Source organism: Stegostoma tigrinum, chromosome 26 (genome assembly GCF_030684315.1).
Source record: "Stegostoma tigrinum isolate sSteTig4 chromosome 26, sSteTig4.hap1, whole genome shotgun sequence".
Classification (NCBI taxonomy): domain Eukaryota; kingdom Metazoa; phylum Chordata; class Chondrichthyes; order Orectolobiformes; family Stegostomatidae; genus Stegostoma; species Stegostoma tigrinum.
The window spans coordinates 42,805,363-42,822,555 of record NC_081379.1 but is presented as its reverse complement, the minus strand read 5'-3'; the positions used below and the strand labels follow the sequence as shown (position 1 = coordinate 42,822,555).

The following is a 17,193-nucleotide window of genomic DNA, read 5'->3' as shown; positions in this document are numbered from 1 at the left end:
CCCAACATCAGTGAGACACTTAACTGCTCTGGTTATTTATCTTACCTGCGTTGCCAATGGTTCTGCTGCTGTGTTTCTCCAAATTACAACTGCAAAAACAAATCATTGCCTGTGAGGCATTTAGAAAATATTTTTCTTATTCCATCAGGAATCTCACAATATGCACTAGGGTGCATGCGTTGGTGGAGCCATAGTACATTTCTTTGTGTAGAAACCCCATGTGTGTGTGTGTGTGTGTGTGTGTGTAGGTACAGGGAAGGTCAGTTCTTGTTGCCTGTGTGAGAAGATCTATGCCGCAGCACTGTATGGAAAATGAATCTAGACTGCCCCCCCCCACCCCCAGCATTTAGTCTGTCTTCCATCTTCAGCAGATTTTGATGAGTGAAAACATTGTCATTATTGAAGTCAAGTGATGCAGCATCTACCCTATTAAAATGCCCAAGTGCATTTATCCAGAGTATGCATCATTTCCAGAGCAAGTCCATGACAGGGGCCATTCATTGTAGTCAGGGGATGAGCTATACTGAAAATATGGTAACATGTAATAGTTTGAAGGCCGTTTCTGATTTCTTTGATTTAATTTTCTGTACACACCTAGGTACATGTAGGCCACTGTGTCATTTTTAAAATTGCATTCTCTCCCCGTATCATATTAACACTGATGGCTTTCCCAGGAGGAATCTCCCTATATCAGGTGTGTGGAAGAAAAGCAGGACTATCAAAGGAATTACAGAATCCCTACAGTGTGGAAACAGACCCTTTGGCCCAAGAAGTCCACACTGAACATCAGAGCATCCCACCCAGACCCCTTCCCCTATAACCTACCTAATCTACACCTCCCGGAACACTATGGGCAATTTAGCATGGCCAATCCACCTAACCTGCACATCTTTGGACTGGGAGGAAACTGGAGCACCCAGAGGAAACTCAACAGACTATAACAGATGATTAAAACAAGGAAGTTCCAACTCCAAAGACAGCTTGAGATGATTGACTTCATTGCAGGAGAAATATGTGAATGTCAGACTAACCATTAATAACCCATAATTCCACATTGTTCTACTGAGGGACCCCAATAGGAATATAATTTCTCTGCAGATTGAGTATATTGGGTGGAATCAATTGATCTCACCCACAGATTATCTGCAAGAAATTGACCTCTATCATTTACCTTACTTCAGTAAAGGTTCCCTTTCGTATGGTGTAACATGGTACAATTGTAATATCAAAGCAGCTTGGGAATGTGCACTGTAGCTAGAGGAAAGCCTTTGCTACTACTGGCTCACACTGTGTACTCTATCTTGCTCTGTGTCCCTGTCAACATGCGTACTTACTACTGAATTGGTTGGCATTGCTTTTTCACATCCAATACGTTCCATAAGTAAGATGTGCTTTATAAAAAAAACTTACGGAATGAATGGAAATTAGCTATATGAATTGGAAAATTGTTCTCAATAATATGAATCTCTGTATGGTAGCAATAATGCATGGAGAATCAATGGAAATTGTTCAGATATTTTGGATAGTAAGTGCTTCCAATGTACCAATGCTCAGTTTGGGTTTTGCAAGGACCACATAGCTCCAGAACTCATTGCAGTTAAAGGCAAAGGTTGAAGAGAACAGCTGAAAGCCAGAAGTGAGGGAAGACTGCTCCTGACCTGAAAGCTACATTGACCAAATGTGATAACACAGACCCGGGAGGAAAACTGAGGTTAATTTGGAATGATGTCTTGCACAAAAGAAAGAAGCTGGAGGCCAGTTATCTCAGAATATCTCTACTGGACAGCTTCATAGACATTCAACACCATAACTTTCACCTACCAGCAACATCCTGCAGGTTACCATTGACAGAAACTAATGCGGACTGGCCAAATAATTACTGTGTGAGCAAGTCATGGGCTTGGGATTCTGCAGCGAGTTTCTCACCTTTTGTCTCCCCAGAGCTTGCCTGCCATCTGCAAGGTACAAGTTGGGAGCGTGATGGAATATTCCCCAGTTGGCCGGATGAGTGCAGCTCTGACAACACTCAAGAAGCTAGACACCATCCAGGACAAAGCAGCCTGCTCGACTGACATCTTGCCCGCTTCATTAATTCCCTTCACCACCATCGCATGGTGTGTTTCGCCTACAAGGTGCACTTCAGTAACACACCGTGGCACCTTCAAGAGCACCTTACAACCTCTACCACTTAGAAGGACAGGGGCAGCGGATACAGGAGAGTTTCACGACTTGCAATTTAGCTTCCAAGCTACACACCATTGTAACTTGGAACTATTTGACCATTTAAATTTTGGAGCTCCCTTCCTAGTGGCGCCAACAGTGGTATCCACACCACATGGATTCTAACAAATTAAGTCGGCAACTCACCACCTCTTGAGGGCAATTAGGGATGGATGATAGATCCTGGTCTCGGCAGCGAAATCACATTAATTGTTCTCTTTTTAAAATTCAAAACTGGTGTGGGTATATCATTAACATTCACTCTGATATAAAAACAGAAATGTGGATGTTCACTGACGATTGCACAATGTTTAAAGCAATCCAGAATTCCACAGGTAATGAAGAAGCCCTTATCAACAGGCATTAAGACCTAGGTGTCAAGAAACCATCCAGGACAAAGCAGGCTGCTTCTCCAGGCTTGCATTAGTAAGTGGCAAGAATAATTCCTGCCATACCCTTTTGAGGTAATGTCTACCCTCAATGAGAGAGAGCCTCCCCTCAGTAATATTTGGCCCCACCATTAGCATTCTGGAAATCATCATTGAACAGGAACCCCAGTGGAATAACTGGATAATTGCCTTTGCTGAGAGAGACTGTTCTGTGGCAAATGGCTCACCTCTTGGCTCATCAAGACTTTTCATCACCCACAAGGTACAATTCAGAGATGTGATGGTATATTTTCCACTTGCCTGGATGCACGTGCAGAAACTTTCAAGACATTTAGCACTTTGCAGGCCAAAGCTATCTGCTGGAATGTTTCTCCAGCTATTACATTAAGCGACCAGTCCTTCCACTTGCTATTTAATCTACAGAATGCTCTGCCGTTAGCCCCATTGCTACCTCAACAGGATTCTCCAAACTTGTTTGTTCCACCTTTTAGGACATGGCAGGAGGTGTGAAGGAATGATATCATCTGAAGTTCTTCTTGATCCTGAGTTAGATGTATCGTGCCATTCCTTCACTCTCACTAGGTTAAAGTTCTAGGTCTTACTGGCTTGTGGGAGGGAGTGCCTTAATATCATGAACAGTAGTGGTTCAGGTAGGTGACTTACCATCATGATTTCAAGGGTAACTAGAGGTGGCCCATAAATTTAGGCTTTATTCACCATGACTGCACCCTGAGGAATCATTAGAAAAAAATGGATTTACTGAACATGTCAAATTGTATGAGCAAAGTACAACCAAACCGTTCAAAACAAGCCAGATGGATTGAAAAGATGTTTCAAAGATGAACAAAATGGAAGGCAATAATAAATGGAACAATATGAGTAACTGAAAAAAGGAGCACGTTTTGGGCCTCTTATGTAAGGAAAGATTAAATTGACTTTGGAGGCAGTCCAGAGAGGTTCACTAGGCTGATACTAGGTATGGACAAAAGCACTGTCTTTTGAGGAGATATTGAGTAGATTGGGCCCGTACTCACTGGTCTTTAAGACATTGCAGGGCAGATGCAGTAAGGTTGTTTCCCCTTTTGAGGGAGCCTAAGGGGACCAGTGGACATAATCTCAGTGGAAAGATTGCAAAGTTAAGACAGAGATGAGGAGGCATGCTTCTCCCGGTTGTGATTTTGTGGAATTTTTTTTACCACAGAGGATTGTTGAGGCTGCATTCATTAAGAATTAAGAATGTGTGGAGAGTGGGGGTTTCGACTTTTCATCCTAGTTTTTCAAGGACCACTACTTCCCTTCCACAGCGGTCGAAAACACCCTCGACCGCATCTCTCGTGCTTCCTGCACCTCAGCCCTCATACCCGGTCCCCACAATAGCAACAAAGACAGAATTCCCCTTGTTCACTTATTACCCCATCAGCCTCAAGTTTCAACACGTCATTCTCTGCCACTTCTGCCACCTGCAATCTGACCCTACTACCAAGGATATATTTTCCTCCCCACCCTTCCGAAGGGACTGCTCTCTCTGCGACTCCCTCGTCCGCTCCACAATCCCCACCAGCCCCACCACCTCCGGCACTTTTCCCTGCAACTGCAGGAAGTGCTACACCTTCCCCTACGCCTCCCCCCTCACCTCCATCCCAGGCCTCAAGAAAACCTTCCACATTAAGCAGGATGTTCACCTGCACACCCGTTAATATAGTATATTGCATCCACTGTTCCTGATGTGGCCTCCTCTACTTCAGAGAAACCAAGTGGAGGTTTGAGGACTGCTTTGTGGAGCACCAACGCTCAGCTCGTGACAAATGACAGCACCTCCCAGTCATGAACCACTTCAACTCCCCCTCCTACTCCTTGGATGACATGTCCATCCTGGGCCTCCTCCATTGCCACAGCGATGCCGCCTCAAGCCTTGAGGAACAACACCTCATATCCCACCTGGGAACCCTGCAGCCCAATGGTCTCAATGTGGACTTTACAAGCTTCAAAATCTCATCCCCAACCTCATTCCAAGACCAGCCCATCTCGTCCCCACCTCCTTGACCTGTCCGTCTTTTCTCCCACCTATCCGCTTTTTCCACCTCACTGACCAACCCCTACCCCAACTCCCTACCTACACTCACCTGTACTGGTTTCATCCCTGCCTGCTTTACTTGTCCATCTTCTCTCCACCTATCTGCCCCTCTATCCACCTTCCATCGTCACCTCCCCCTGTCTCTATTTATTTCAGAGCCCTTTTCCCCTCCTCCATTTCTGAACACGGCTCCAGACCCAAAATGTTAGCTTTCCTGCTCCTCTGATGCTGCCTGGCCTGCTGTGTTCATCCAGCTCTACACCTCGTAGTCTCAGACATTATTCCTTCCCACCATTTTTTGGAGGATTTTATTAATCATCTGTTGAAAGATATGGCCAGAAGTTGGCATAAATCTCAGGGAGGGCAATATTAAAAATTCCAGGAGTTGAATTCACCTAAACTAACGAATAAAACAAAGCAAAATAATATTGAGGAATGTGGTAAAACTAGGAGGAATAAAACAAGATTTGATACATTGTCCTGGGGACATAATTGACATCTAGTGGGTTAGAGATGTTCTTATTAGTGTTCAAAACTCATCCAAGCGTAAACTGATGGTACAAGCATAAGGAGTAATTGGCACACAAATGTAAGATTTCCATTTTGGCTGGAATTATGGGATTGCACAAAACCCATTTCTATGGCAATAGATTAAAAGCCGTGCCTGAAAATGGAATCCATCAAAGATCAGTGGAGATTTATCTTGCACAAACAAGTTGAGGGAAAGCAGTTGCAGGTACTAGGCAGTGCCAATTTTTCACATTGTTAATTCTGTGGGCTGCAAGATGCCATTCATCAGGACCCAATGATCAGTTGGGTATAAATTAAATATGCTTCGGAATTCACGAGTCCCATTTCAGACTCCAGCTGGTGACAAGTTCTTCTGCTTAAAGAAAGACTATCACCAAACATTCAGTGGGAAATAACAGACTCATAATATTTTAATAATGAAAATGAAGTGCAAATGAGAAGTTCAGATGTATTAAAGAAGTGACAGTTTGGTCAGTTCCCTCATTGGCTAGATAGTTATATAGATCAGATTAGTACCAGCAGCACTGGTTTTGCACCCTGTTTGGCTTCATGTCCTATCTGGAGTTAAAAAAAAGTCAAGACATTTTGCTATAATTCAATGAATAAAGGCCAAAGAACTGCCATTGTGTAGAAAACCCACAAGGAAGAAAGACACTACACAGTCTCATTATTGACCATTCCGTGTGATTATCTTTTGGTATAAGGTTGTAACCAATGGTAAAAGATGATCAATAGTGAGATGCAAATGGAATGAACAGATTCAGATCTGTGGAAGACAAAGAGCTTGGGTTAAGTAATCAATATTGTTCATTCATCACATTTTTTCACGGGGTGCAAGTACTGATGACATGTCCAACATTTGTTCCTAATCCCTAACTTCCTGAAGCAGAGAACTGCCATGTTGAACCATTGTAATCTATCCAATGCAGCCACCTCCATTTGTGCTGTTAAGGGGGGGATTTCCAGAACTTGAACCAGTGACTGTAAAGAAACAATGATACAGTTTTAAAACACATCAGCGTGGGGAGGAACTTCAGGTGGTGACGTCCCTTTGCATCTGCTGTCCTTTTCTTTATGGGGGTGGGGGTCGCAGATTTGGAAGGTGCTGTTGGAGAAGCCTTGGTAAGTTGCTGTATGCATTTTGTCACTGTACTGCAATAGGTGAAGGCGAAGAATGCTATTTTGGATCTTGATTGATATTCTTTGGGATGTGGGAAAAACGTCATGTTTCTTCATCGGACATTTTACTTTTAGTTTATCACTTACAAGATGAGATTAAATGAGCTGAGGAGAGCCCGGCCTTATTATAAAATAGATCAGACCAATTTTCTGTTTGACATAGATATTCTGTGCTTCATGTATTATTGTAGGGTTTGCGTGAGCTGTGTCTACATAAGCCAGTACAGTGGCCAGTGCCTCTGTTGTTGTTGATGAGTATCTTAGAATAACATGTGCCTGAGTCACGACTGACCAGTTAGCTTCATGAAGTCATTATTAATAGTATCTAGTAAATCCAGCTGGAGTGTGGTTCAGCACAAATTAAACCATTTGTATAACTTGCACCTGATTTTTCTTACTGCCACAATAAGAAATAAGACAATAGTATCAGAATGTTCAATGTGTTAGCATGACTTTAAACCATGAAGCTGCTGAGTCTGTATTTGTGCCAATCTTAGCGCAACATTCCTTGGGTTTATTCTTGCATAGTTATATGATAGTAACGTGTAACCACCCATTTCCTGCGAGCTTCCCATTTTGGTTTGTGTTTTTTTATCAATGCTGGATTTGAATCAGAAATGATGTTCTGCCAAAATGAGGGATAATTAAGTTATGTTTGGATGAACGAGCTGGGTCTGAATTCAATCTGCTGTTTAAATTAGGTAACTTATCAGAGGAAGTACATAGAAAGTGAGAGTAACTTTGGACCCTTTTAAAGGGCTGTAGTTTTCACATTGAACTGATCTGAAGCATAAGACAAAAGCCAAATCCTAGCATTCTCTGGGTTTTTGAATGCGTCCAAAAAATAGATGTTGATGTCCATTTCTCTCTAGTTCAGAGACATGTATTACTGAAGAGAGCAGGGCTTGCGATCGTAAATTCCATCCCCCACCCAAGTGATAACCATTAATTTTCCATTATCTATCCCCTCACGGGACAGAGTAAAGTATCTCACAGATCAACTGAATCCAACATGTCCTGCCTTAAAGCAGTTTCTCGCTCAGTTTGTGTAGTTGACTTTATTAACTCAGGAACAGTGCTCATTCCATTAATGAGGTGAGTTTCTGACTAATCTCACAGGCTTGGCAATTGAGGTGTCAAAAATCTTTGCAATACGTACTGTGCCTCCACTCAAAACCATGATGGTTTTTTTGTTGTGCATTCATCCCTAATTTTATAACCACTCTTTTCTTTACAAGGAATAACGTTCTTGACTGAAATAGAATTTCAAGTGATGTTATGACCATCTCATTGCTACCCACGAAGGAAAAAAGCATCTGTGATTTGTGACAGTGAGTCGGGGGTAATTCAACTGTGTTTACCAACACAGTAAAGTCTAATTCTTTCCTCAGCCCATGCTTTATACATGGTGAGGCCTCACAGCGCCAGGGACCCGGGTTTGATTCCACCCTCGGGCGATGGTCTGTGTGGAATTTGCATGTTCCCCTCGAGTCTGCATGGGTTTCCTCCGGGTGCTCCGGTTTCCTCCCACAGTCCAAAGATGTGCAGGCTAGGTGGATTAGCCATGCTAAATTGCTCGTAGTGTTGAGGGATGTGTAGATTAGGTGGGTTACAAGGGGATGGGTCTGGGTGGGATGCTCTGAGGGTCAGTGTGGACTTATTGGGCCGAAGGGCCTGTTTGCAAAATGCAGGGATTCTATGATGATGATTCCATGATGAACTTTGGCAGGGTAATTCATACCTCGAGTGTGCATCTTGGTGGGTTGACTGAAGAACCCGAGGCAAATAGGCTTATCTTTCATGCTGCTTATATGAGATCAGAACAGAGGCAAAACCCAGGACCTTTCTAAAAACTGAAAGAACGGCTGATGCTGTAAATCAAAAATAAAAACAGAAATTGCTGGAAAAGCTCACGAGATCTGGCAGCAGGTGTGGAGAGAATTCAGAGTTGACGTTTCGGTTTGAGTGACTGTTCCTCAGAACTAAGATTTTCCAGCAGCAATTTCTGTGTTTGTACCTGGGATCTTTCTGCTTGGTGTGATTCATCTAGCCACTTAAAATAACTCGCAGAACCATGCATATTTGTAAAAGTGACAAGATAGTGTAGAATTTGCAAGTAAATTTACTGCAGATGTTGGAAATCTGAAATAAGAACAAAAAGTTCTGTAAATTATGCAACAGGTCAGGCATCACTGGTTGGAAGGAAAGCACAACTAAAGTTCCAGGGCAGTGGCTTTTCACCAGAGCAGCTACTTGAAAGTCACAGACGAGAAACATTAACCCTGTTTCTCTCCACAAATGCTGCTAGATTTGCTGAGTATTTCCAGCACTTACACAAAGGAATGCCTCACATGAAACTCAGATGAGGGACTGACACCCCGATGTATTATGTGGTCTTTTTAAAAAATGTCTTTCATGCGGGCATCGCTGGCCAGACCAATGTTTGTTGCCCATCTGTAATTGCCCTTAAAAGCATGTTGCTGAGCCATATTCTCAAAGTGCTGCATTCCATCTGCAGTTGCTGACATTTTTTGTTTTTTGGCTTCCAGGATTTTGAGCCAGCAGCAATTGCGATATCGTCCCAAGTCAGAAGTTGTGTGGCTTGGAGCGAAGTTGCAGATGAGAGGATTCTATGTTTTTGCTGCCCTTGTCCTTCAGGATGTAGAGGTCATGGGTGTGGAGCTGCTGTTGCTCTCACTTGGTATACAGTTGACTACACACTGCTGCTAGTGTTTGTTGTGGTGGGCAGAGTGAATGGGATGGTGATCAACAGGCTACTTCTTATGAATGGTGTCAAGCTTCTTGAGTGTTGTTGGAGCTGTGGACGAGTGCGAAATGTTCCATCATGTGTGCCTTGTACATAGTGACAAGCTTTAGGAAGTCAGGATATGAGTTACTCATCTCAGAATTACCAGCCTCTGACCTACTCTTGTATTTAAACGTCTGGTCCATGTTCAGTTTCTGGTCAATGATGACACCCAGGGGACTTCACCAGTAGTGAATGATAAGAGTTGATAGATTCATTTTTGGTGGAGATGGTCTTTGCCTAGAATTGGTGGATGCATATTTTGTTTGATGCTTATCAGCCAAAGCCTATACATTGTTTAAGTCTTGCTGCATATGGACACAATTTGCTTTGTCTGAGGGTTTGCAAATGGTGCTGAACATTGTATAATCACCAGCAAAACTCACTTCTCACCTTATGATGCAGTGAAGCAACTGATGCTGGTTGGGCCGAGAATGTTACCCTTACTGATAGTCAAGAGTCGACAGATGGGATGGTATTTGCATTTGTCTTGTGGGATGGGACATAGCTGGTCAATTTTCAACATTGTGAACCTATCAAAGGCACAGGAGGAGGTCATGCAACTGCTAAAGTGACCATCTGATGGAATTTGTGAGGAGTTCAATTGCAACAAGTTGCTCTGGCAGAATAGAAATGCCAGTGTGACTGTGAGGCACAGCGGCAAAGATTTGTAACTGAGGATTATAAATCAGAAAGGAAACTACTATGTCATGATGAATGATATCCATAAAACAACTCATTTCCGTGAACAAATTGAACTGATTAATTTAAAAGCTGCATTGCTTAGCATACAGGCTGAAGGTTAGGGTCTTGCTATGCTGTTGTTGTGTCCTTACCTCTGGGCCAGGTGGTCCACTTTCAAGCCCCACCTACTCCAGAGATGTGTTGTATCATGTCTTACAGGTTTATGAAAACAACTACAGGCTTAAGGCTGATCGCAAATCTGCAGAATAGAGAAGATTCTTAGATGTGTATAGGTTACATTCATATTTTGTGTACATATTCCTTTGAATTAGCATAGGTTAAAAAAAAATCAGTGACAGTGTACTTGATATTAAGCTGGTTTATCTGAACAATCAAGGTTAGCATTCCCAATCCTGATTGCAAGACTGAAAATTCTGTGATTTTACATTCTCCAATTTAACAGTGTTGTTTAATATCAGCTTCATTCATAGGAAATATGACTGGAAAAGCAATTCACAAAGATTTCCATCCCAAACCAGACTTTTGCCCCATTTTCCACTCCTCTTCTCGAAGATATTAGTTCTTACCGATGTATAGGTCTGCAGGCATCAGTTACTTTATCAACTTGTTCAAGATCCATCATATGTAAGACGGGCTACTGAATATTGGTGGTTAATGTGAAAAATGACAGGGGTTTGGGAGGTGGCTGAACAGGGCCCTGGAGTTAACCATTGGTGATCAGGTTACGCTTGATTTCCCTGAGCAGAAGGTCACCATAGTAGCCAAACTGTGGCATTTTGGGAGTCATCAAATTTGGTACATTCAGGGAATTTTAAGCAATACCTCCATTTGGTCATTGAAGCCAAAGTTGAAATCCATTTTACCAGTTTTTGAGTTTAATTCAGGCTCATGAATATTTACCTAGCTAAAACTGGGATATATTACTTTTAATCCCACAATCATGGAAATTCTTTGCACACAATACAATCTTGTTATTTTCGGGTATGGACAAGACAACAGGAGGCAGGTCAGAGATAACACAGTGTGGAGCTGGACGAACACAGAAGAAGGGACCCAACCCGAAACATCAACTTTCCTGCTCCTCTGATGCTGTCTGGCCTGCTGTGTTCCTCTATCTTCACACTGTGTCATCTCTGACTCCAGCATTGGCAGTTCTTACCATCTCTAAGAAACAGGGCAAGTCAGAGAGGAATTGTAGGTGAATGTATTATTCTCCATACACCAGAATATCAAAGGTGAAATAAATATAAAAGCAGAAAACACTGGAAATGCTGAGCATGTCTGGCAACAGCAGTGAAGAGAGAAACTGAGGTCAAGTTACAAGTGAAGAGATTACGAGAGAGTTGCAATGGGAGAGAGATCCCCTGTGGTTTGTCTGGAGGGAGGGGGGTAACTTTGTCAGGGTAGACATCCTGAGAAGAGGCTTCGCAGTAGGGCTAAAATTGTATCAGAGATAATAGGAGCTGCAGATGCTGGAGAATTTCGAGATAACAAGGTTTAGAGCTGGATGAACACAGCAGGCCAAGCAGCATCTTAGGACCAGGAAAGCTGACATTTCGGGCCTAGACCCTTCATCAGAAATACTTTGTTATCTTGGATTCTCTAGCATCTGCAGCTCCTATTATCTCACGTTTCAGGAGAGTCACCTTTAATCAGAACTGGAGTCTAAAAGAATTGCTGGAGAAATTCAGTGGATCTGTCAGCATCTGTGGAGAGAGAAAGAAAGTCAATATACCTCTCTCTACAGATTGCTGCCAGACCTGCTGAATAAACCAGCATTTTCCCTTTTTATTTCAGATTTCCAGCATCTGTATCATTCTGTTTTCACCATAGGAACATTAGAACTAGGAACAGGAGTAAGCAATTCAGCCTCTCTAACCTGTTGTACCATTTGATAAGATCATGGCTGATCTAATCTAGGCCTCAACTCCCCACTTCCCTGCTTGCTCCCCGTAACCTTTCAACCTGTTACTAATTAAAAATCTGTCTGTCTCCTCCTTAAATATATTCAATGTTCTCCACACACACTGGGGTAGTGCATTCCATAGATTCATGATCCTTCGAGAGAAGTAATTTCTCCTCACCTCATTTTTAAATCTTCCATCTCAGCCTAAAACTATGACCTCTCATTCTACAGTTAGAGATTAGGTGACATTAACTAAGCAGTGACTAAAATACAGACAAATAAATAATCAAATCCAGTAGATAGGGCAAAATGAAGACAGTTTCCCTATTGGAGTTTCACTGACCCATAAATATTGGGGTAGCACAAGTTTTAATCCTTTTGTTATGCATCAAGTTGGAATTGCAGGCAGGCATAGTAATGAAGGAGGCATTTGGTATGCTTGCCTTTATTGGTCAGTGCATTAATTGTAGAGGTTGGGATGTCATGTTGCAGCTGTACAGGAATTGGATAGGCCACTTTTGGAGTACTGTGTTCATTTCTGCTCTCCCTGCGGTAGGAAAAATGTTGCTAAAATTGAAATGGTTCAGAAATTATTTACAAGGATATCACCAGGATTGCAGAGACTTATATAGAGACTCTGAGCAGGCCGGGGCTTTTGTCCCTGGACCATCGGAGGCTGAGGGGTGACCTTATAGAGGTTTATAAAATCTTGAGGGGCACGGTTAGGGTGAATAGCCAAGGTCTTTTTCGCAGGTTAGGCGAGTCCAGAACTAGAGGGCATAAGTTTAAGGTGAGAGGGGAAAGATATAAAAAGGAGTTATGGGTCAATTTTTTCATGCAGAGTATGGTGCATGTTTGGAATGAGCTGCCAGAGAAGGCGGTGGAGGCTGGTGCAATATCAACATTTAAAAGGCATCTGGATGAGTACACGAATAGGAAGGGTTTAGAGGGATACGGGCCAAATGCTGGTAAATGGGACTAGATTAATTTAAGATATCTGGTTGGCATGAATGTGTTGGATGTATGGGTCTGTTTCTGTGCTGTACATCTCTATGACTCTAAGTTCACTGTGACAATGTTAGTAGGTTTTAGGAAGATACAGATAAATTGGTCAGATGAACGGGACAGTGGCAGATAGTACTTCACCCTGAGAAGTGTGAGGTGATGCAATTTGGACAAAGAAACAATATCAGGGAGTATTTAAAGAACGGTAGACACTAGGTAGCTCAGAGGAACAGACGATCTTGGATCCCTGAAGTCAGCAGAGCACATGAATAGGACAGTTAAGAAGGCAGGAGCAAATTATTGCAGATGCTGGAAACTGTTCTGAAAACAACAAATGCTGGTGATCATAGCAGGTTAGACAGCATCCATGGAGAGAGAGCAAGCTAACATTTTGAGTCTAGATGACTCTTCAGTTAAGAAGACAAAAAGGACACTTGCTTTCATCAATTGAGGCATGGAGTATAACAGCAAGGGAGGAATGGTGGAGTTGTACAGACTGTTGGTTAGGCCACAGCTGGAGTATTTGTGCATTTCTGGTCATCCCAGGAAGGATGTGATAGTTCTATTGAGGGTACCGTAGAGGTTCACGAGGATGTTGCCTGGGTTGGAGGAGGGACTAGATGGTGTTGGATTATTTTGTTTTGAGCAGAGAAGTCTGAGGGGGAACGTGGTTGGGGTGTGTTAGATTATGAGGGAATAGCAGACAGCTGATCTCCTTGGTTGAGGGATCAATCAGGAGGGGGCATAGTTCTAGGGTAAGGGGTAGGAGATTTGAGGAAAAAAAGTCGCTCAGATGGTGGTGAGAATCAGGAATGGAAATGTTTAAAAAGTATTTGGATGAACAATTGAAATGTCACAACATTCAAGGATATGGGACAAATGCAGGATTAGCGCGTCTTCAGTGGTAGCTATTGTTGTTATTGACTCGATGGGCTGAAGCGCGTTTTTTTTGAGCTGTGTGAGAACTGGGAGGAGAATGGTGGGGAAGAGATCAACAGGGTAAGTCAGTGCACGGCAACAGTGATAAAATGCTGAAAGTGGTGCAGAGATAAAGGTCGGGGCGGGGCTGCCCTGACGCTATTTGACACCTCCCCGCTTTGTTTGTGCTGCAGATTGCAGAGGCTCTTGGATCAGCACGTCCTGTGTGTGCTCTCCCCAGCTTCCCTGTCTCGTTGTAAACGTCTCAGTGTGGTGCCGGCGGTCTCCCACCGGATTTGGAGATTATTGTTTAAGAAGCACAGAAAGTGTTTCTTTTTAGCAAGACAACTGCAGCTAGTGACACAGGGTCTGTGCAAATCTGCATGAACCGGACCCGTCACCGCAGTGTTTTGGAAGATTTCTCATTCCCGCTGTGATTCCCAGCGTGTGGAGAACAACCCATTGGAAGCAGTCTGATTGACAGCGTCTGCTGTGTAAACCGTGTACCGCTACACTCGTGCTTTCCAATATATTAACTAACGGATAAATCTGCATTTGGAAAAACAAAATAAACTCCGCCTGAGCCGTTCGCCAAAGGGCGCATTGCACCATTAAAGCGGCTTCTACAGTCTGCATCACATGGGACTAGGCGTGGGCGCCCTGAAACAACAGGATTGCTGCTGGTTCTCAAACCGTGCACTGCACTCATTCCCCCTACTGCTCCATTCATCTATAGCCCCAAGCAGAAAGGGTTAAAAAACACAACTTTAATGACTTTATTTTAAATCGTGCTTCTGTTCAACCGTCCCTCCCCCTCCTGTGATTTCCATCATTCTGCCTCATTACAGCCCTGGCTTCTCCCACTCCCCTTGGCTGTTCACTGTTGGTCGTGCCTTCATATTCCTCACTGCTGGCTGGAGTATGGAAGGAAGCTCTCTCTCTCTCTCTCCTTCACCCGTAACCCTTGAATTTTTGTTTTTCTATAATTAATTATTCAATACCCATTGTAAAACCACCAAGACCCGATTTAAGGTAGGAGCAAATTAATGCAGATGCTGGGATCTATACTGAAAACAAAAAAAAGTTGGAGATCACAGCGGGTCCGGCAACATGCATGGACAGACCGTGAGCTAATGTTTCCAATATAGACGAAGACCCGATTTAAAACTAACTTCTCTGGTCAAGCGTTCAGCCACACCCCTTTTTGGCTTGGTGTCAGTTTTAATGCTCCAGTGAAACATCTTGGAATTTATCAAATTGCTAAAGGTGCTACGTAAATGCAAATTACTGTTCAGTTCTGTGGTACCTGTGTATATGTTTTCCTCAATTTCTAAGCTGTCTTTATCCCTTCCGTCATTTACCTGCTTCTGTGTCAGTTAAGAGATAGAGCGAAAATCAAACCTGTCAATAGCTGGTAGAAAAGTCGGTTCACTCAGTCTCATCTTAATGGACGCAATGAGGTAGTTCAATTCGGAATAATTTGTAGTACACACTTTTACCAAGTTCTCTTGAGGGGTGTCCTTGGCACTGGAACATATTTAGGTACATGTGTCTTCAGTAGGTGATGATCTGTATATCCTAGAGTTACATCTCAATGGTACAGTGTGATGCTCCGTGTAGTGCTGTGCTGGGTATACCCTAAAATTTACTTTTTTGGCTCATAGAATTCTTACAGTGTGGAGCCAGGCCAGTTGGCCCATCAAGTCCAGACCAACCCCCCTGAAAACCATCCCACACAGACTCACCCCCTACCCTATCTTGGTGACCCTGCATTTCCCATGGCCAATCCACCTAACCTGCACATCTTTGGGCTGCGGGAGGAAGCCGGAGCATGCAGATTGAACAAATGGGAAACATATCCAAACTCCGCACAGACAGTCGCCCAAGGCTGGAATCGAACCTGGGTCCACAGCATGGTGAGGCAGCAGTGCCAGCTGCTGAGTCACCGTGCCGCCCCCTTCAGTCATAGAATCATGCACTACAGAAAAGGCCTTTCGGCCCGTTGAGTCTGCACTGCTAAAAGTACACTACTATCTACACTAGGCCCGCTTCCCTACACAGTGTCAATTCGTGTGTAATTATTCTTTTGTAAAAGCACCTTGAGGCATTGTGCCACATTAATGGTGTGATATAAATACAAATGTATGTTTTCTGCACTCTGTGTATATTCATCACACAGATTCTTTCTGTTCTGAATAATCCAATGGGATGAAAGTGGTGGCACTAAATAAGTGGCTAAAGGATAGAATACAGAGAATAGTGATGAACAGTTATTTTTTAAAAGTGGTGGAAGCTGGAGTTGAGACCACCTCTCTCCGACATAATAACGAGATTGATTTGGATCTACAGGCTATAATTTCAAAGGTTTGCTGATGATGCGTGACTCAGTACTATAGTAAACAGTAAGGAGTATTGTAATAGATCCTATGAGGATACTCAGAGTGGGACATATGGCAGATGAAACAAAATGCAAAGAAGTGTGAAGTGATTCATTTTGCTGGGAAGAGTGAGGAGAAAATATGTAAACTCAGTGGTTCCATTTTAAGAGGGGGTGGGTGCGGATGTGAGGAACAAACACAAACTTGAAGTATATTTGTACAACTAATTGAATGTGCCAGCATAATTTGGGAAGGCTGTGAAAAGGGTAGAAAGTGCAGGATTCCTGTTAACAAAAGGCAAAATTAAGGGAGTTTTATGGTAAATCTTTACAGAGTTCTAGTTTGTGCTCCTTACTGTGGTCAATTCTAGAAGCCACATTCTACAAAATATGTCAAGGCCTTAGAGATTGAAGGCTCAAAATACTTGTATTCAACGTATTGAATAGCCTTCTACTGCATGTTTTGGGAGGGTCAATTGCATATTCTACTTAGGATCAGTCATCATCATCGGTGGTCCTTTGCAGGCAAGGTTGACTCCTTTCTACTCTCAGAGTAAGTCTGTGGGTGGGTTTACAGACTGAGGTTCAGTTACACTTGGGACAGGTGGTGGTCATGGGAAGGGATGGGTGGGGCATTGGTGTGGCAGGCCGCTCCTTTGACACTGTTTTCATCTGGCTTCTGCTTTTTCCCAATGGTAAGTCTCAAGGTGTTCAACACCTTCCTGGATGGTCTTCACCTTTGGATGGTCTTGGGCCAGTGATTCCCAGGCATCTGTGCGAATGATGCACTTTGTCAGTAGGGTATCCTTGAAGCATTTCCTCTGTCCACCTGGGGCTCACCAGCCATTTCGGAGCTGGGAGTAGAGCGCCTTCTTGGGGAGTCTCACGTCGGCCATGGGGACAATGTGCACAACCCATTGCAGCTGATCAAGGATGGTCAATGCCTCAATACTGGGGATGTTGGCACTAGTGTTGGTGCGTCTGTCTTCCCAGCAGATTCACAGGATCTTGTGCCGGCAGCGTTGGTGATACTGATCCAGGTGTCTGCTGTAGACTTTGCGTGTCTCAGAGCCATATGGGAGG

General features: G+C 43.3%; 1 protein-coding gene across 6 annotated transcripts in view; it reads left to right on the top strand.

Moving 5' to 3' along the window:
• Positions 1–17,193, top strand: part of septin5a (septin 5a) — a 218,666-nt gene that overhangs the window by 2,053 nt on the left and 199,420 nt on the right. Inside the window, exon 1 of one of the 6 annotated variants that reach the window (XM_059655137.1) lies at positions 13,754–13,814. The exons of 4 other annotated variants lie outside the window; for them this stretch is intronic. The gene's annotated coding sequence lies outside the window, so the exon portion shown is untranslated. Of the gene's footprint in view, positions 1–13,753; positions 13,815–14,744; positions 14,766–17,193 lie in introns of those variants that run through there. One more of the 6 variants, XM_048556132.2, reaches the window with a different exon arrangement.